At 39.4% G+C, this 20,785-nt stretch overlaps 1 protein-coding gene across 16 annotated transcripts in view; it reads right to left on the bottom strand.

Moving 5' to 3' along the window:
- NCKAP5 (NCK associated protein 5) overlaps nucleotides 1-20,785 on the bottom strand; it is a 1,067,666-nt gene that overhangs the window by 331,713 nt on the left and 715,168 nt on the right. The window lies entirely within an intron of this gene.

Genomic DNA, 20,785 nt, shown 5'->3' with positions numbered 1-20,785 from the left:
ATTGATGGAGAGGATGCATTCATATGATGTCTCTTTTTTTTTTTTTTGGAGGGGGGATTTTTTATTTTTATTTTATTATTTAATAAATGTGAATTTACAAAGTGCAACTTTTGTATTGTTGTGGCTTCCCCCCCAACCTCCCTTTTCTCTTTCAATAAATATCTTTGTACATGTTTATGAGTATTTCTATAGGCTATTATTATTGCATGCCTCCAGTGTTATTAACTGGTTTTAAATTCCAACTTACGATGGCTTCCCATTGCCTCTTAGTGAAATGTGAAGGAAACACACTTATTTCCATTTCTATTTCTAGAAATTTGTTCATGCTGTGGCTACTCCTTAGAATACCAACCCCTTGTCAAATTCTTATATCCCAACCATATTTCCCAATCTACCTCTAGCTTTCTTACCTAAAACACTTCCTCACTGATATCTTACTTCTTGGAATTCTTGCAGCTTTCTATTTTAAGTCATTGATTCTCTGACATAGAAGCCTGTCAGTATAATGCTCAAATATTTCATATATGCATGCCTAGTCTTTTGGAGTAAGAGACACGTAGATCTTGTCTCCTGTTATGTGTCTCTCTCAATTACAGGTAAAGTAGGTATTCAGTGGACAATGCACAGCTGCTAATTTTAAAAAAGAACAGGGCTAGGCCGGCGCCGTGGCTCAATAGGCTAATCCTCCACCTTGCGGCGCTGGCACACCGGGTTCTAGTCCCGGTTGGGGCGCCGGATTCTGTCCCGGTTGCCCCTCTTCCAGGCCAGCTCTCTGCTATGGCCAGGGAGTGCAGTGGAGGATGGCCCAGGTGCTTGGGCCCTGCACCCCATGGGAGACCAGGAAAAGCACCTGGCTCCTGGCTCCTGCCAGGATCAGCGCGGTGCGCCGGCTGCAGCGGCGGCCATTGGAGGGTGAACCAACAGCAAAGGAAGACCTTTCTCTCTCTGTCTCTCTCTCTCACTGTCCACTCTGCCTGTCAAAAAAAAAAAAAAAAAAAAAAAAAAAGAACAGGGCTTGGCATTGTGGTACAGCAGGTTAAATAGCCACCTGCAATGCTGGAATCCTATATGGTCCTGGTTCAAATCCCAGACTTTCAATCCAGGTCCCTACCAATGCATCTGGGAAAGCAGAAGAGGAAGGCCCAAATCCTTGGGCCTCTGAACCCAGATGGGAGTCCTGGATGGAGTTCCAGGCTCCTGGTTTCAACCTGGCCAAGCCCTGGCCATTGCAGTTATCAAAGGGAGTAAATCAGTAGGAGGAAAATCTGTCTTTACCCCAATCTCTCTGTAATTCTGCCTGGCAATAAGAAAATCTTCAAAAAAAAAAAAAAAAAACAGATAAAGTACCCTGTGTCAGGCTTTTGACATGTATTTAGAATGTTTGAATGGCCTTGTCCTTGAGGCCCTGCTACAAGAATCCATAGGGCAGAATGCCAAGATCAGGATGCTAGAACTCAAGACAGTGAACATACTCCTCTCCTGCAGAGAGCCCAGGTTGGTGGTCTTTTCCAGTCACACCCTGAAGCATGTATTTCAGAGACTCCCTATGACAACGGAGAGAGTACTGAGGAAAGTGGGCTAGTCTGGCTTCTCCTTACTAAGGGCATCCAGGATGACAAGGAGGTCTACGAGTCCCCCCAGGTGACCATGGTGGTATAATCCAAAGTGCCAATCTTTCTAATATAGCACACAACTTCTTAGCAAAGAGTGAAGGAAATGCAGAACGGGCACCATCCAAATCAGGATTACTAATTGGGGAATTCTGCCTTCTCACAGGAGGCACCAGAAAACACCTGGACTTTCCAGAAGACAACAGTACTGGTTATGAGCACTCAAAGAATGACTTGTAGGACAGATGCTGTGGTAAAGTGAATTGGGTCACTGCTTGGAACATCTGCATCCCATATTACAGTGTTGGTTTGGATTCCAACAGCTTCCTGCTAATGCACCTTGGGAAACAGCCGATGTTAGTCCAAGTACTTGGGCCCCTGCTGCCCATGTAGGGATTGTGGGTTGAGTTCTGGCTTTGGCCTAGCCTAGCCCTGGCTGTTAATGGCATTTGGGGAGTGAACCAGCAGAGGGAAGCTCCTGGCTAGTATACATGCTCTTTCTGCCCTTCAAGTAGATGAAAACAAATGTTTTTTAAAAAGAATTATTTTTGATCACACATTTGCACAAGTCATCTCTTCAAGTATCCAACTGAGATAGCAGAATCTATTCCTTCTATTTTTCACAAGTCTTATTTGATTGATATTAAGCTAAAAGTACTATTTGATTTTCAGTTATCAAAGAACTCTCTTATCTAATAGTCACTAAAATGTATGCTTAAAATATCATTCTATTTGGTAGATGAGCCACATAAAGCACAGAAAGGTTAGGCAACTTACTTAAGGGATCATGGTTAATCATGGTTAATCACTCTTTTATTTTATTTATTTGACAGATAGACAGTGAGAGAGGGAGAGAGAGAGACAGAGAGAAAGGTCTTCCTTCTATTGGTTCACCCCCCCAAATGGCTGCCAAGGCTGGAGCTACGCCAATCTGAAGCCAGGAGCCAGGTGCTTATTCCTGGTCTCCCATGCAGGTGCAGGGGCCCAAGCACTTGGGCCATCCTCCACTGCCCTCCAGGGCCACAGCAGAGAGCTGGACTGGAAGAGGAGTAACCAGGACTAGAACCTGGCAACCATATGGGATGCCCTTGCCACAGGTGGAGGATTAACCTAGTGTGCCATGGCGCCAGCCCCGAGCCACTCTTATAGATCCTAAACATTTTCTTTTCAATCAACCTTACTGGCATTTGGGGAAGTAATTTTAAATGCATATAACTCTCAGCTCCTAATTAAGAGGTATTTGGTGAACATGTCTTAGATGCTCAGGCCAAGAAGACAAGCATTGTTCCTGATTTGGAGAGAGCTTAAGATCTGGTAGAAGAGAAAGAAAATAAGCCTACATGGAAAAAAAAAAGGTGGGAAAAAAGTCAAATTCTGAAATAGTAGGTGATCAGAGCCAATTCTAGGGCGGTATTTAATTTTATGTAAATAATCTTGAGTAGTAGATTTTTCGTGATGCTTGCCAAATCTAACATAAAGAAAGGAACAATGGTTCATAGACTTGCCTAGGGTCACTCAGCTCATTCATGGCAGGTCAGGGTTGGTCTTCTCATTTTCTAAGTCATGTGCCACACAACAGCATTTTAGTAAATCGCAGATTGCATGGTCAAGTGATGTTGTAGCCCTGAGTATGCATAAATACAACCTATAATGTTTACACAATGACAAAAAATGCTTAAAAACACTTCTCAGAATGGATTCCCATAGTTAAGTGACAGATAACTTGTCTGCTTTCTAAACAGATTAGCATGGGAGATGAAAGTCTTATTTCATCTCATATTTCATTCATAAGTAAACATCTAATATAGATGTGGTAGAGATCAGCTAAAATAAAATTATGTTTTTTTAAAATGCTGTTAAAACACATTATGTCTCAGTGCAATTGCTGAATTACATGTTCTATATAATTAAAAGATCTATCTACAATGCAGTAGATCATAAAAGAAAAAAAAACATTTATTCACCTTTCACCCATTCTTCCTAGTTTTATATTTTTTTTTAAAAAAGGAAACATTGGAGGCAGACAGGAAATTCCTGAAACAATTTCAGTCCAGAACCCTCAGTAATACTATGAACAGTTCTCTGGCACTACTCTAACTATTAATTAAAACCAATTCCATTTTCTTTTTTTAAGATTTATTTATTTATTTGAAAGTCAGAGTCACACAGAGAGAGGAGAGGCAGACAGAGAGAGATCCTCCATTCAATGGTTCATTCTCCAATTGGCCAGAGCTGCACCGATCTGAAGCCAGAAGCCAGGAGCCCCCATCCCTCACCCCACCGGGTTTCCCATGCAGGTGCATGGGCCCAAGGTCCTGGGCCATCCTCTTACCGCTTTCCCAGGCCACAGCAGAGAGCCGGACTGGAAGTGGAGCAGCCGGGTCTCAAACCGGCACCCATATGGGATTCTGGTGCTTCAGGCCAAGGCGTTAACCCACTGCGCCACACTGCTGGCCCCCATCCATTTTCAACTTACAGCTTGGAACAGATTTGCAGGGACCCATTCTAACCCTTGGTACAAAATCAAGTTGTCCTATCTTTTCATAAACTTTAAGAATCAGGTCAGAGAGAAAATGTTTGACCATGATGAGAATATTCACCATTATTTAATTCCTTGATGACACTCTTTTTTAAAACTCATTTAACGAACTTCTCTATTTTCCTGGAAACTTTTTGATGCCTAGCGACATTCTGCTTTACCTTACTAATATACAAGGGTTTGCCTTAGCAGTCCAGCTTTAACATCTGCCGCTTAAATATGACTAAAAACAAGCCGATTCCTTCCTCTCATTCAGGCTTGGGCAGAATTTGGTTTTAAAGTGTCTGATTAGTGCAACTTGTTCTTAAATATCAAACTTAATATCTTCTAGCTCTCCCTTACTACCACCTGGGGCTAAATTCTTTCTTTCCCTAAATACCAGTCAAAATTATGTCATAATTAAAACATATAGACCAAAATGATATCTAGTGTGACCGAGTTCCAATGTACATTACTTAACTATTCTTAAAAATTAGCTACCAGGGCCGGCATTGTGGCATAGCAGGTAAAGCCACAACCTGCAGTCCACCACCTGCAGTCCTGGCATTCCATATGGGAGCCAGTTTGAGTCCTGGCTGCTTCACTTCCAAACCAGCTCTGTGTTATGGCCTGGGAAAGCAGTAGAAGATGGCCCAAGTCCTTGGGCCCCTGCACCTGCGTGGGAGACCCGGAAGAAGCTCTTGGCTCTTGCCTTCAGATCAGCATAGCTCCAGCCATTATGACCATCTGGGGAGTGAACCAGCAGATGGAAGACTTCTCTCTCTGTCTCTACCTCTCTGTAATTCTATCTTTTAAATAAATAAAAATAAATCTTTAAAAAAATCCAAAAGATTAATCATAGAATTACTCAGAAGCAATGAGAAGCAAATATATGAGTTAAAAATCCATACATGACATGGAAGAAAAATTCTACCATAAGATTGAGAAGAGGAATCAAAATGAAAGATTAGAAATGAAGAATTCAACATGTCAAATAAAAAATATGTTGGAAAGACTTAACAACAGACTTGGTGAGGCAGAACAAAGAATATCCGACCTGTAAGGCAATTCTGGAAATTTCTCAGTCAGATCAAAAACGAAGAAATTTAAAAAAAAATTAAATGTGTTGGAGATTTATGGGATACCATCAAATGAGCCAATATATAGGTCTTATTCTTTCCTGAAGGTGTGGAAAAACAGAATGGATTAGAAAGTCTATTCAGTGAAATGACAGAAAACGTGCCTAATATGGAGAAATAAAAGGACATCCAAGTACAGGAGCACACAGAAATTCTAACAGGCATGACAAGAAAAGATCATTATCATGACACGCTGCAGCCAAAGTTTCAACAGTAAAACAAAGAAAATATTCTAAAATGTACATAAGAGAAATGCCAATTACTTTCAGATTATCTCTGTTCGACTCACAGCTGATGTCTCATCGGAAACTACGAAAATGGAGAGACATAGACCAAGTCTTAGAAGAAAAAAAAAAGCAACCCAGAATACTGTACACTGCAAGGCTCTCATTGTTGAAAGTGAAATAAAGACCCTCCATACAAACAGAAATTTAGAGAATTTCTCACCTCATGTCCAGCGTCACAAATGATGGTTAAGGATGTGCAATTCAAAAACACAGAAAGATAGTCAATATTATTAAAGACTGTGAAGACACAAAATCTCATGGTAAAACTACAAAGAAAATCCAAAGCAAACAATAGGAATATTTACAGAAAAATGGTAAGTCCAAGTCATTGTGTATCAATAGTAACCTTAAATGTAAATGGCCTAAGTTTGCCAATACAGACTGGCTAAATATATTAAAAAACAAGATCCATCTATTTTCTGCCTACAAGAAATGCAGGTCACAAACAAAGAAACATGCAGCCTGAAGTAAAATGATGGAAAAAGGTATTCCATGCTAACAGAAAGCAAAAATAAGCAGATGAACTTATCCTACTATCAGACAAAATGGGCTTTAGAATAAAAACTGTGAAAGAGACAAAGAAGGGCACTATGTAATCATTAAGGGATCAATCCAACAAGGAGATATGACTATAATAAATGTAGTATATGTACCCAATGCCATGGAGCCTGGCTATTTAAAAGAAATGCTAATGGATCTAAAGGGAGACACAGGCTCCAATACAATAGTAATGGGGAACTTCAACACCCAACTTTCATTAATGGACAAATCAACTAGACAGAAAAACAATAAAGAAATGACAAAGCTAATTGATACTATGAACCAAATGGACCTAAATGATATCTACAGAACATTTCAACCCACAGTTGTAAAATATACTTTCATTTCATCAGTGCATGGTATTTTCTCTAACACAGACCATATACTAGGCCATAATCCAAGACTCAGCAAATTAGAAAAGAATACTGGAATCATACCATGCATCATTTCTGAACACAATGGAATGAATCTGGAAATTAACAACTCACGAATCTCTAGAACATATTCAAACACATGGATTCTGTACAACCTGCTTCTGGATTAACAGTGGATCATAAAAGAAATCAAAAGGGAAGTAACGAATTTATGTATATGAATGAAGATGACAATATAACATATCAAAACTTATGAGATACAGCTAAAACACTTTAAGAGAGAATTTCATAGCAATTGGTGCCTATATCAAGAAACTGGAAAGGCTTCAAACCAATGAACTATTAATACATCTCAAAGACCTAGAAAAACAACAACAGACCAAACCCCAAATTAGTAGGAGGAAAGAAATAATCAAAATAAGAAATAAACAAAACTGAAACCAAAATACAAAAGATTAGTGAAATGAAGAGCTGGTATTTTGGAAAAAAAAAAAAAAAAAGACAACCTGATAGGCCATTGGCCCAACTAACCAAAAAAAGAGGGAGAAGACCCAAATCAATAGGATCAGAGATGAAAAAGGAAATATAACAACAGATACCACAGAAATAAAAAGAATCTTCAGATAATACTACAAAGAGCCATATGCCAACCAATCGGAACATCTAGAAGAAGTGGATAGATTTCTGGATACATACACTCTACCAAAATTGAGTCATAAGTACACAGAAAAACAAAACAAACCAATAACCAAGACAGAGACTGGGTCAGTAATAAAGAGCCTCCCAACACCAACAACAAAAAACCAGGACCAGATGGTTTCAATGCTGAATTCTACCAGCTTTTTTTAAAGAATATTTAATTCCAACCCTTCTAAACCTATTAAAAACAACTGAGAGGAAATCTCCCAAAATCTTTCTATGACTCAACAACACATCAGAAAGATCATTCCCTTAGACCAAGTGGGGTTTATCCCTGGTATGCAGGAATGATTCAACATTCGCAAATCAATCAACGTGATACATCACATTAAAAAAACCTAAAGAATGAAAACTATAGGATTATCTCAATAGATGCAGAGAAAGCATTTGATATAATACAACATTCTTTCATGATGAAAACCTTAAGCAAATTGGGTACAAAAGGAACATTCCTCAACACAATTAAGGCAATTTATGACAAAACCAAAGACAGCAACCAATGGAATGGGGGAAAGATGCAAACATTCCCCTCTAAGATACAGAAACAGACAAGAATGCCCACTTTCACCATTGTTTTTCAATATAGTCCTGATGTTTTAGTCAGAGCCATTAGGCAAGAAAATGAAATCAAAGGGATACAAATTGGGAAGGAGGAAGTCAAACTATCCCTGTTTGCAGATGACATGATTCTATATATAGGGGAATCAAAAAACTCCACCAAGAGACTATTGGAACTCATAGACGAGTTTGGTAAGGTGGCAGGATATAAAATTAACATAAAAAATTAACAACCTTTTATACAGAGACAATGCCATGACAGAGAAAGTACTTCTAAGATCCCATTCACAATAGCTACAGAATAAATTAAATAACTTGGAATAAATTTCACCAAGAAGGTGAAAGATCTCTATGATGAAAATAACAAAATGTTAAAGAAAGAAATGGAAGATATAAAAATGGAAAAATTTTCCATGTTCATGGATTGGGAAAATTAGTATCATCAAAATGTCCATATTACTGAAAACAATTTATAGAACAAATGCTATCCCAATCAAAATACCAATAATATTCTTCTCAGATATAGAGAAAATGATGCTAAAATTCATATGTACACACGAGATCCTGAATAGCTTAAGCAATCTTATATAACAAAAACAAAGCCGGAGGCATCACAATACCTGATTCTAAGACATACTTTCCTACAAGGCAATTATAATCAAAACAGCCTAATACTTTCATAAAAATAGAAATGTGGATCAAAGGAACAAAATAGAAACTCCAGAAATCAATCCATGCATTTACAATCCACTAATCTTTGACAAAGGAGATAAAAAATCAATCCCTGGAGAAAGGGTAGTCTCTTTAACAAATGGTGCAGGAAAATTGGATCTTCAAGTGCAGTATAAAACATGACCACTTTCTTACACCTTATACAAAAATTATCTCAAAATGGATCAAGGATCTAAATGTATGAACTGATACCATCAAATTACTAGAGAAGAACATTGAGGAAACTCTGCAAGACATTGACATAGGCAAAGACTTCTTGGAAAAGACCCCAGAAGGATATTCAACCAAAGCCAAAATTGACAAATGGCATTACATTAACCTTAGAAGCTTCTATACTGCAAAAGAAACACTCAGCAAAGTGAGAGGAAAGCAACAGAATGAAATAAAATATTTGCAAACTCTGCATCTGATAAAGGATTAATATCCAGACTCTCTAAAGAGTTCAAGAATCTCAGCAACAACAAAACAAGCACTTTCATTAAGAAATTAGCAAAGGAGAAAATTCAAATGGTCAACAGACACATGAAAAAAATGCTTAGAATCACTAAACATCAGGGGAATGAAAAATCAAAACCACAGTGAAGTTTTACACTTTACTCCAGTTTGAATGGCTATCATACATAAATCAACAAACAATAAATGCTGCTGAGGATATGGGTAAAAATATATCCTCAGCCATTGTTGGTGGAAATGTAAAGTAGTATAGCCATTATGGAAGACAGCATGGCGATACCTCAGAAATCTGATTATACATCTAACATATGATCCAGCCATCCCACTCCTGGAAATTTACCCAAACCAAAATAAATCAATATATGAAAGAGTTATGTGGGGAGCAACTCGGACTAGACTAAGTTACTGGAATTAAGACTTATTCTATGCATCTGCTCTCCCACAATATGGCGCTGAGAAGGGAGTAAACAACTTCTACGCAGCTGCCTCTCGCCAACTTGAGTGATGACCTGCAGGAGCTGATCCTGCTCCTGATTGGAGGAGAGCAGCGTACTCGGCGTGTGGGTAGCAGAGTTGGGATTGGTGGAAGAGGACTATAAAGGAGGAGAGAGACAACATGCACCAGGAACATCTAAGGGGAACATCCGGATAACATCTGAGCAGCCCCCGCGAGAGCCGGCCAGCGGCCAGCGGCGTGCCACTCCCCCGCGGAAGTGGGGAAAGTGGCAGGGGGGCCCGCCCCTCCACGGAGGTGGAGGGACGGCAGCCAACCCGGGAAGAACTAGCAGCAAACCTGGGAAGGGCCGAGCAGACAAAAGAACAACGCAGGGTCCTGTGTCGTTCCTCCACGAAGAGGGGGAGCGACAGAGTTATCTGTCCCCCCATGTTTACTGCAGCTCAATTCACAATAGCTAAAATATGGAATCAACCCAGATGTCCATTTACTGAAGACTGGATAAAGAAATTATGGTATTATACACTATGGAGTACTATGTAGCCATAACAAATAATGAAATCCTACTTTTTCACAAAATGGATGCAACTGCAAACCAATATACTTAGTGAAATAAGCAAGTCCCCCAAACAGAAATATCATGTTTTCCCTGATCTGTGGTAACTTCAATAGAGTACCAAAAATGTAATATATGGGAGTGAAATTGACATTTTGAGCTTCAATGATTGTTTCAAGCCCTGGACAGTGTTTAGTTATTGTGTTTCTATTTAGTTAGTGTAGGGTTAATCTTACAAGTATGAAGTAAACTGAAAGTAGATCACTGTAAAAATTGAAAGGGAATAGGAGAGGAGAGAGGAGAAAATGTGAGAGCATAGGCAGGATGGAAGGTAGGATGAAAAGTACCGCTTTGTTCCTAAACCTGTATACATGAAACACATGAAATCTGTATACTTAAATAATTTTATAAAAGTCAAAATAAGCATTTTAACATGTGTACATGATCAATAATCAAATAACCAATGAACATATTCACTATTTGTTCACTTAAGAGTGACCATAAAACCATAATCCATTGACTTCTTCTAAAGTACATGTCTCATTCTCTTGTATTCATGCACATTGTGAAGTTTCTAAAGAGCAGATGCTGTGACCTACAAATTGCTTTTCCTCATATTTCACTGCATTTGACTCCCTTATTGCTTTAAGAGAGTCTGTCAATTTACACAATGGTCAATTTACACAATGGTCCTATCAGGACTTAAATTCCTTTTAGTGGCCAGCACCATGGCTCACTTGGCTAATCCTCTCTGCGGGGCCAGCACCCGGAGTTCTAGTCCTGGTTGGGGCGCTGGATTCTGTCCCGGTTGGCTCCTTTTCCAGTCCAGCTCTCTGCTGTGGCCCGGAAAGGGAAGGCAGTGGAGGATGGCCCAAGTCCTTGGGCCCTGCACCCACATGGGAGACCAGGAGGAAGCACCTGGCTCCTGGCTTCGGATTGGCCGCAGTGCGCTGGCCGTAGCGGTCATTTGGGGAGTGAACCAACAGAAAAGGAAGAAGACCTTTCTCTCTGTCTCTCTCTCTCACTGTCTAACTCTGCCTGTCAAAAAAAAATTCCTTTTAGTGACAGAAAGAAAGGGTTAAGGTTAAATTAGAAGGGATATAGGAAGGTTGCAGACACTATAGTCTTTCCTTTATGCCGCAGCTCCTCCCTAGGATATCATGACAGGATCTGACTCATATGGAAAACAGTACAGTTCCTCTAAGGTCAGCCACCATCATCATGAGGATTACCTGGGAAAAGATAATTACAGTAAAGTACTAGCTTCTCTCTCTTTGGATGTCTATTTACCAATGGTTAAAAAATTTAATCGCACAATGACTTGGAAGTTCAGAACAAACAATTTATTTTACACGTAATCAAACTAGTCCTCTGTCAAACACTCACACACTTATTAGCATTATGTTTTATCCCAAATGCTAGTTTATGTTCCAATTCCAAATCTGTGGATGCTCAAGTGTCAAACAAAATGGGACATTAATGGCATATACCCCACCCTCATCCTTGTGCATAATGTAAATCATCTCTAGATCACTTATAATACAGAATGCAGTATGAATTGTTCTATTGTATTGACTGGTAAATAATGACAAGAAAAAGTCTCTATACACTTAGTATAAATAAAATTTTTCATTATTATTTTTGATCTGCAGGTGGTTGAAGCTGTGGTCATGGAGACTGTGGAATGGAGGGCCAACTGTTCTATTCAGCAATCAAAAGGAATGCATTCAACAATACGGAGCAATCTCAGAAATTTACACCAACTGACAGAAACCAAACATAAAGTACTAAATATTGTATGATTCCATTTATATAAAATTCTAGCATAGTCAACATTAATCCAAGCTGTAAAATTTAAGAACAATGAGTACTGTAGGTGGGGGTAGAGAATGGCTGGTAAGAATCATAAAGGAATATCTTGGGATGAGGTAATGTTTAGCTTCTGCACTGGAATTTGGACTACACATCTCTATGCATTTTTTGGAATTTTTCCAGTGTTAAATTTAAGATATATGCATTTCATTGTAGGTAAATTTTACTGTCAAAGCAAAAAATTGCAAACATGGTGCTCCAGTAAGGAATATAAATACTCCAGAATTTGGGTGGAGGGGTGTCTGCAACTTAATTTAAAATGCATCAAAAACAAGACCGATGGACAGGGAAAAGGATAGATAGACTGACATATGATGATGCAACCATGTTAACATGGAAATTGTAGAATCTAGTTAATGTATATGTGGTAGTCATTGTAATATTATTTCAACTTTTCCATGTTTAATAACTCTTATGGAGAACTGACAAAATTCACTTCAGTATATCATCAATCTCTTTGGTTAAACTATATAACCTCTCAGGCGAACAGGAGCATTCTGCCTCTCTCCCGTAAATGGTTCCTTAGTACATAGAAATCTAGTGGAACAGATCACAATCATTGTAGAATAGGGGACTTGAAAGTGATGTCGTCTCAAATGTGGAGAGAAGCTCCTTGTTCAGAGGTGTATTGCTGACCCTGCATTTGAAATTTGGAGGTTTGAATGGCTTGCCATCTTTCTGTTCGCCTTGGTCAGAGCCTGGCATCATGGCACTTTGACCGTCACCTTTGCTTCCACTTGCTGCAGTGCCCTGAATCTTGATCAGCCCTTCTGTCTGGCCTTTTAACCTGGCAGTTCATCTCCAGACCCTGCCATGGGATTTCCTGGCCTTGCCATTGCAGACTCCAGAGAGGCACACTGGCACTCTGATCTGCCTCTAAATCATGCAGAATCTGAGAGAAGTCCAGAAAGGTAAAACTTAGGTCCTCCACTCGGTATGTGTATATTGGACCACTAAGTAGATGTGGCCATGCCCGAGTTCATGGGGCAGACAGATGTGCTGCTTTTCCAGAATCCAAGATATCAAGCAGTGATGCAATCTACCACTTCAAGTCCCAGGTTCGCTCTTCTATTTTTCCTTATCTGTCCTATTTGCTGCACTGGAAAAGAGATGCTATCTCACAACTTTGCAGATACCGTGTCTGGCTGCTATCCAGCTCATATATTTTGGCTCAGTCTAAAGATGTTGCAGAACTCAGGTGTTTTCCTTACCTCCTGGGATAGCTGTGTGACCAGAACCAACTAGATTCTGCCCTTTATCTTTATGTAAGCAACAAACCACAAGGACTTATCCTGTTGCTTAATCCTATTCGGAAAATCCGAGTATTTCTTCCTTAATTCTCTTTGAATTTTTAGAGACAACTAAAGAAAAGTTACAGTCTTTAGAATGACAAAATAGAACATCACATAGATTTTAAGCATACAATATTATTGTATAAAAACCACTGTACAGTAGCTACTGCCTAAATTAATCCTTATCAGTCTCAAAGCCATATATTATCATCTCCATTTTATTTTTACATATTATATGGAATATGTTCATTTATCTGAAATGCATTCATTTCTTAAATGAAAATTCATTTCTTAAATTGAATTTACATGTGAATAAGGAACCCATTCAAGATCCTACTCCCAGTAATAGTGGAGTTGGTACTGAAACCAATGCTTGACTTTGAAACTTGTAATCTTTTCTATTGTACCTCAGAAGTGTTCAATTAAACGTTTGGACCACCCTGGTATTTAATGTGCTGGTTATCAACATTTTCTGCAATAATCATATGCTGACAATTGATCACCAGGTTCTTGTTACTTGCAAATGTTGTATTTTCATTAGCCAATCTTTTCTCCCAATAAGATTAAAATTATTTGAGATCCAAGTTTGTACAGTGATATAGTCTAATATCTGTTATTTTTAGTACAGATTTCATTATAACCTGGAGGCAACATAAATACCTACTGAAGCATTGAGTGCCAACTACTCATGGGAATATATGTCCTGTCCATAGGGTACTCTAAATTGCACACAAGTGCCACAACATACGTAGCCATATCTGACTACTTCTCCTTAAGTATGCCTTCCCTGGGCTGGCCCTATGGTGTAGCGGGTGAGGCCGCTGCTTACAGTGCCGGCATACCATATGGGCACCGGTTCGAGTCCTAGCTGCTTCACTTCTGATCCAGCTCTCTGCTATGGCCTGGGAAAGAAGTACAAGATGGCCCAGGCCCTTGGGCCCCTGCACCCATGTGGGAGACCTGGAAGAAGCTCCTGGCTCCTGGCTTCAGATCGGTGCAGCTCCAGCCGTTGCGGCCAATTGGGGAGTGAATCAGTGGTTGGAAGACTTCTCTCTGTCTCTCCTCTCTCTGTGTAACTGACTTTCAAATAAATAAATAAATCTTTAAAAAAATAACAACAAAAAGAATGCCTTCCCTTTGTGCTTTCTTACCCTTACCACTCAGCTCTCCTCTTAGAATGACAGCACTTCCATTAAAGATCTCTCAGTTTTTTGAGATCAGTGACTCTATCCTAGTTTTTTTTTTAAAGATTTATTTATTTATTTGAAAGGCTGAATTACAGAGAGAGAGAAGGACAGGCAGAGAGAGAGAGAGAGAGGTCTTCTGTCTGCTGGTTCACTCCCCAATTGGCTGCAACAGCTTGAGCTGCATCGATCTGAAGCCAGGAACTTCTTCCGGGTCTCCCACATGGGTTCCAGGGCCCAAGGACTTGGGCCACCTTCTACTGCTTTCCCAGGCCATAGCAGAGAGCTGGATTGGCAGTGATGCCGCGGGGGGACTCAAACTGAAGCTCATACGGGATGGCAGCACTGCAGGAGGTGGCTTTACCCACTACACCACAGTGCCAGCCCCTCTACCTTAGTTTTTATTTCATCCTTTGCAGCTAAACATAGCTGTTATTACTGAGAAGGCATTTAATAATTATTTTTTTAATTATTCTGTTCACTTCCAATTCCTTATATTTTCACTTCCCACATACCTATATACAGATGCAACCAATCAGAAAGAAGTAGTGGCAAATGAGAAGTGTCAGCAGGACTGGAGGGGCTAAGTATTCAACTGTGATACTTGATACAGGCTCCTGGTCATTTGTAAGACCAGGCAAGCTATATCCCTATTCTTTTTGCCATATTGAAAGTTTTTATGGTTCAACTCAACTACTCAATTTAGATAGAACATTACCTGAAGGAGAACAGGGTTCTAGATTCAATCCCTAAACTGGACACCTTTTACCACTGTCAGATTCCTGACAGACTAACTTTGTGAAAATAGTCTACTGCTGGAAGAGAGAGAGTCTGATGACTACCTTAATCAAGAACATATATCTCCAATATAATTTCTCACTTTATCCCATTCTCCTTCCATTGCCTTATTGAACAATTCATCTGACCTCTCTGTGTAAACGCGCTGCAACACTTTCCTCAAATATGGGAGTGAAATCAAAAGCTGACTAATTTTCAACTCCAAAAGGAGACTACTCATATGGAAATTTTGCTGGTGTAGACCCTGGTTCTTACCAAATGAACCTACTTGCTTCCTTGGAAAAACAGAGTTTTCTCCCTTGGAAGCTATTTCAGCACATAAGCAGGAACAATTCCCACATCAGCCATGATTTTTGATGTTCTCTGTTTATCCTGGCTGCAGTAGTTGGGAACAGTAAATCTACAGTGAGAATAACTGAAAACTGCACTCAAACTGAAACTCACTATGAATAAATGTTGGAGGGCTAGAGTTTCTTATTTCTTTCCTAGATGATATATATTTTTAATTCAGTACAAATTTTACAAGAATAATGCTGCTGCCCTGAAAGCACAGTGCTCTAATTCACTCGTGGGGATGCAACACCATTCATAAACAGATCGAAAGGTGCTACTCCAATTTGAATTACTACATCATATTCACTCCAGGGCCATCTGTATGTGAGCAGAAAGTGACATAAATTTTCTCCGAGGCAGGATTGTGCTGATCCCGCATGGGGAGTGCACAGTGCAAGACATGCCGATTGGGAGAGAGCAGACAAGCGGAGGAATGCATTCAGAGAAGTTCTATTTTCTACACAGAGTGGAAGGGAATCCCTTGCATGTTAACAAGCAAAGCTCAAGTGTTTTTGCTCAGCAGTAGCAGCATACAAGATTGCATTTATGGATTCATACATTCACTCATTTGCACAATCTCCATTGGTCCAGAGGGAGAGGGAATACGTCATACATGCCAGTCAACACCACACAGAAGTATACCTCACTGAATTTTACTGTCCTGGTGAATGGTTCCAAAGCACAGTGGGCAATACCTCCCAGGAATACAAAAGAGGTCTACAAAATGGGTTATTTCCTTAATGGATATAATTTTCTAATACAAGTACTATTAATCTGAGTAATTTTATTAATACAAAAGCTAACATCAACTCCCACGTACACTTTCATGAACTCATCAACTCCACTTCTAAACCTGCCCTTGTAATATGTCTTCAAAAAGATCTTCAAAATTAAATTCTACAAATAAAACTTTGCTTCAGTTCTGTTTCTTTTATTGTCTTGAGTAGTCTAAAGCACAAAGATTGTGAGTCTGATATTGCTTGGAAAGAACTTTGAATTGTCAAGACAACTACTTTTAATATAAATGTATTATTTGAGGGCTAGATATTTATAGCTCAATATTGAAAAGTTGTAGGAAGTTTGAAGATAACCGACAGTTGAAATTATTATTGGTCTTCCCTATCTCTTTTTATGGGCTACTGTTGATAGGAATAATTTAATATATCACAAAGAAACATATTAAAGGCTGTTCTATTGTAAAAAAAAAAAAACTAATTTAACAACTTGAAGCCTCATTTTCTGTTTCTTAAAAATTAGTATTTTACTTGGATAAGCAATAAAGTATGGTCTGCACAATTAATATATCCTTACTTATTGTGCACCACGCATTTTACATTTTGAATCTAGCAAGGTAATGATGTTAAGTGCTCAAAGTAAGGTTCCATCTGTATGTAACATAGTCAGATATTTCCTGATAGTTGTAATCAGATTCTTGTCAGATGTTTACAAGCCCCTAGAAGATATCAAACAAACCATACTCTCTTCTGTTAACACTTTAAGATCTGCTGAGATTTTGATCCAGAGAAAATTAGTGAGTTAATGACAGGGATTGGCTGCTGTGGCATAGGTTAAGCATCCACCTGCAGCAGCACCAGGACCCCATAGGGGCTCCGGTTTGAGTAGTGGCTGTTCAATTTCCAATCCACCTCCCTGCTAACAGCCTGGGAAAGCAGTGGAAGATAGCCCAAGTGTTTGGGCCCCTGCACCCACGTGGAAGACCTGGAAAGAGCTCCTAGCTTCAGATTGGCCCAGGTCTGGCCATTGCAGCCATTTAGTCAGTGAACCAGTGGATGCAAGACCTCTCTTTCTGTCTCTCTCTGTCTATAACTCTGCCTGTGAAATAAATAAATTTTTTGAAAAAAGTTAATGACATAGCTGGACTTGATTCTTATTGGCAAACTCATTTTGAGTTTCACTGCCATTTCCCACATCTTAAGGGCATTTGTTTTTACACATTAAAATGTATTTTACTCATCAAAGTTTTCATGATTCTAACCAATAGTTACCCTGGATCAAATAGCATTTGAAGCAGCACATTAAGTAGTAGTTGGTGTTAATCTCTTGCTAATTTCTTTGATGGGGTATACAAGAAGGTCAGAAAAATCTAATTGGCCATGTTTGGGATCAAATTACAGTGTTAAATTTTCTGGACAAGAAGGCACAATAGTGGCAAAGAGGTAATTTAAGAATCTATAGAACTGGCCTCTTTCTGTAGCCTGATGGATGCCAATTGGACATTCCTCACAGGGCATGCTACTCAGTTCATATACTGCTTTTGATATTTGCTCCATGATATTTCAGGTGGCTCCTCTTAAGGAAATATGTGTTGTATGGGCAAGTCTAGTATCTGCTGACACCAACCGATAGAATGGATAAAGGGGAGAGTGGTCCAGCATGGGAAGTGAGATGCTCAGCAGACTCATAGAATGGCGGATGTCCTAAATAGCACTCTGGCCTCAGAATCAGCCCTAAAGGCACTTGGATCTGTCTGAAAAGCCCATGAGAGTATTTCAGGCATGGAAAGCCAAGACACTCTGGCAAAAAGATCTCTGTGAGTGAGATCCCAGTGGAAAGAACAGGTCTTCAAAGAGGGAGGTGCCTTTCTCTGAAGGGAGGAGAGAACCTCCACTTTGACTATGACCGTGTCTAAACAAGATAAGAGTCGGAGAACTCAGGGGGCTTCCATAGCCTTGGAAACTCATAACTGGTGCATAGGGAGATTACTGATGCCATAAACAGGAGTGTCAATTTGTGAAGTCAACGGCAGGAGTCACTGTGCACTTACTCCTCATGTAGGATCTCTGTCCTTAACGTGCTGTACACTGAGGCTTAATGCTATAACGAGTACTCAAACAGTATATTTCACTTTGTGTTTCTATGGGGGTGCAAACGATTGAAATCTTTACTTAATGTACACTAAACTGATCTTCTGTAAAAAAAAAAAAAAATTATCAATTCCCAACTTGACTCTCACTGGGATTAAACATGACAATAGGTCTGCTCTGATTTCATCATCATTTAAAAAAAATCATCTATTATTTTTCACTTTATGTTTCTGTGTGGGAGCAAACTGTTGAAATACTTACTTAAGGTATGCTAGGCTGATCTTCTGTATATTAAGATAATCGAAAATGAATCTTGATGTGAATGGAGGGGGAGAGGGAGTGGGAAGGGGGGGGTTGTGGGTGGGAGGGACGGTATGGGGGGGGAAGCCATTGTAACACATGAGTCGTACTTTGGAAATTTATATTCATTAAATAAAAGATAAAAAAAAAAGGAAATATGTGTTGTAAACCATACCAAATCAAGAAAATCTGGGCCACAAATTCTCTACCAGACTCAAGTCTGCTGGCCACAATACAGTCAATATAATCTCAGTTCCCAGTACTCTGTAAAGGGCACATGTGGATCTGAATGGAGATATTCTTATAGCTATGCAACTCACAACCACTCATTTGTATTTCTGAGCCTCAGTGTCTTTCTCTGCAAAATAGGTCTACCAAGCTAGTTCTTTATGAGGAAGTTTTGAGAATGCAAACAAATAATAGAAGCTGGTGCTTGGTTTTAAATATGGTTCTTTCAGAAGTCAAGGACCTTTGAACTGTGGGAGTCATGTAAGGGCAGGAAACAGGCTTCAAGGAAAGATCAGTATTATGAAGCACCTAACTTCTTTGTGTTGTTTGTAAAAGTTCAAGAGCTAAAGCACCTCTCTCAGTGTTCAGATAATAGTCGGCTTGGGAGAAAACCTATCAAATCAGGGTAAACCAGGTTTTTTTAGAGCAGGAAACAGTGGCAACATCTTGATGACTATCAAAACTACTAAATTCCTCACTGACATAAAGTCTGGGCAACTACAGCTCTGGCCAGCTCAGCAGTCCATTAAAGCCTGCCTAGGGTGGCTTCCCTGGATAGTCCAGCTCATGCTTTTTGTCTTGGTGTAATTATGACAGCAATCTTTTGATTCTCCCAAAAATGACCTTAGTTTGTGTAGTAAACACATTCTTCCTACCAATGGAGTAATCTGAGTATTTCACCTGCCTCAGCCTCATGAGCCTCATGGTGGCTGGGCAAAGAGAAACTGAGAAGATTGTAGAGATTTCCACTGCTTCACTGTAGTTAAGGTCCACTGGTCAGAAGTAGTTATGTGGCCCAACTAACTTCTAGGGGAACTGGTACATTTAATCTTTGGAGTACCCAGTCAGGAAAACAGAAGCAGATACTAGAGCTAATACAACGTCTTCCAAATCTGCATTGTCAAGAATGAAGACGTGTATGAAACTGCACCCAATGATCAATGCTCAGCTTCTCTGACTTAACGTTGTTATCTCCAGGTGACTGAGGGTCAGATTTCAAGTAACACAAGTAGATATTACTCTTGTCAGCCTTTCTCCAATGGGTGTTACTTTTTCCTTGTTAGGCAACTTAGCTGTCACCATTGAGGCTCTTTCTCTATCCCAACTAGATACTGATTTTCACCCTTCTTTCACTCACGCCACATAGATTGCCAGCCTGCACAATTAGTGTCCCTGAGCTCTCTGAATTGTCCACATATGAGTTACCTCTGATCACAGAATCTTCAAACAAGTACCTTTAAAGGCTGATTTTCTTTGAAGAACACACTATCAAGCCTTCAGTATGATGGATGATAGACATGTTTTTGATGCAGTCTATTTTAGGGTAAGTTATCTATAAACATTGAAAAGCCACTCGTACTTGCAAAGTTTTAGAACCTTTCAGATTTTGTCAAACAAGGAAAATTCAAGAAGTCATTTCCAGGTTGTGTTGGTAGACAGATACTACCCATATTCTACTACTTTTCATTCAATATTCATTGTTTAAAATATCAGGAATCACAATTTGGCAAGAGCTGGCATGCTTGATCCTTAGAAACTCTGAAGTAAGTAAATCTGTCAAGATTTCACAGGTAAAAATGAAATCAGTAAAAAGAAGTCAATTTTAAAACCTGCCTCTATGTTGGATTAAAAACAAAATTGGAACAATCAGAATAATAAGCTTTGTGATGAGATGTCATCAAGTGTTTCTTGACACTTTTGTTTTCATCACAATCATCTGGTATTTGGATAGGATATTTTTGTTAGTTACTATGAGGAAAGGAGGATTCCTCCCTGTTCCTTTCTGTCTAGCCAAATATTGCATCTCCTTCAGGCTCCAGTCTAAGTCCACATCTCATTTTCCTGACAACTGTAGTCCATTAGATTCTCTTAATTTTTTAAATTTTTAAAAAGATTTATTTATTTGAAAGTCAGAGTTACACACAGAGAGAGGAGAAGCAGAGAAAGAGAGAGAGAGAGAGAAAAAGAGAGAGAGAGAGAGAGAGAGAGGTCGGTCTTCCATCCGATGGTCCACTCCGCAATTGGCCACAACA

The sequence above is a fragment of the Oryctolagus cuniculus genome, chromosome 3 (assembly GCF_051225735.1).
Source record: "Oryctolagus cuniculus isolate XC-2025 breed Fujian yellow rabbit chromosome 3, ASM5122573v1, whole genome shotgun sequence".
NCBI classification, from domain to species: domain Eukaryota; kingdom Metazoa; phylum Chordata; class Mammalia; order Lagomorpha; family Leporidae; genus Oryctolagus; species Oryctolagus cuniculus.
Note: the sequence above shows the minus strand (reverse complement) of the source record. Positions and strands in the feature narration are given on the sequence as shown.